Source organism: Colobus angolensis, unplaced genomic scaffold (genome assembly GCF_000951035.1).
Source record: "Colobus angolensis palliatus isolate OR3802 unplaced genomic scaffold, Cang.pa_1.0 Scaffold462, whole genome shotgun sequence".
Classification (NCBI taxonomy): Eukaryota; Metazoa; Chordata; class Mammalia; order Primates; family Cercopithecidae; genus Colobus; species Colobus angolensis.
Genome location: NW_012118066.1, coordinates 673243 through 674197, shown reverse-complemented (window position 1 = coordinate 674197; position 955 = coordinate 673243).

The following is a 955-nucleotide window of genomic DNA, read 5'->3' as shown; positions in this document are numbered from 1 at the left end:
TGTGTGTGTGTGTGTGTGTGTGTGTGTTTTAGACGAAGTCTTGCTCTGTTGCCCAGGCTGGAGTGCAGTGGCAGGATCTCAGCTCACTGCAATCTCCACCTCCCGGGCTCCACCAATTCTCCCATCTCAGCCTTCTGAGTAGCTGGGACTACAGGCACACACCACCATGCTTGGCTGATTTTTGTACTTTTAGCAGAGATGGAGCTTCACCATATTGGTCAGGCTGGTCTTGAAATCCTGACCTCAAGGCCGGGTGCGGTGGCTCAAGCCTATAATCCCACCACTTTGGGAGGCTGAGACGGGTGGATCACGAGGTCAGTGATTTGCTTTCTAAGAAACTGATTTGCTTTCCAGGAAACTGATTTGCTTTCCAGGCTCACCAGGGCGAGTATTAAAGGACGAGCGAGTAGGCAAGGCTAGCAGCAAAACTGCAAATTTATTTTTTTGGTCACCTAGCTTCAGGGAAGAAGGTGTGGAGGGTGAGGTCTGTTGGCCTCCGGCAAACAAGGCCGAGAGAGTCGCCGGGTGGAGCTCTCCAGCTGAGTTCCTGCAGTCCCTACGGGAGTCGGGGCTGAGGAAGTGCGCGCAGCACCCCGCGGGGAGCGGCTTTTATGTCCTGGGCCTGGGAGTGGGCGGGCAGTGGGCGGGACATAGGCGGGTCGGGGGCGGGCGGTAGGCGTGGCTAGGCGGGTTCCGGTTTTTCTCCGTCAGAGGTCGGGTTGCGCCTGCGCAGTGGACCTGTGTCTTTCCCTGGCGGGAAAGTTGACGGTGAAGAACCCGGAACTGCGCTGTCTTGCCTCCGTTCGTCCAAACAGTCAGGAGATCGAGACCATCCTGGCTAACACGGTGAAACCCTGTCTCCAAAGTGTTGAGATTTCAGGTGTGAGCCACCATGCCTAGCAAGTTTTGTATTTTTAGTAGAGATGGTGCCTCACCATGTTGGCCAGGCTAGTCT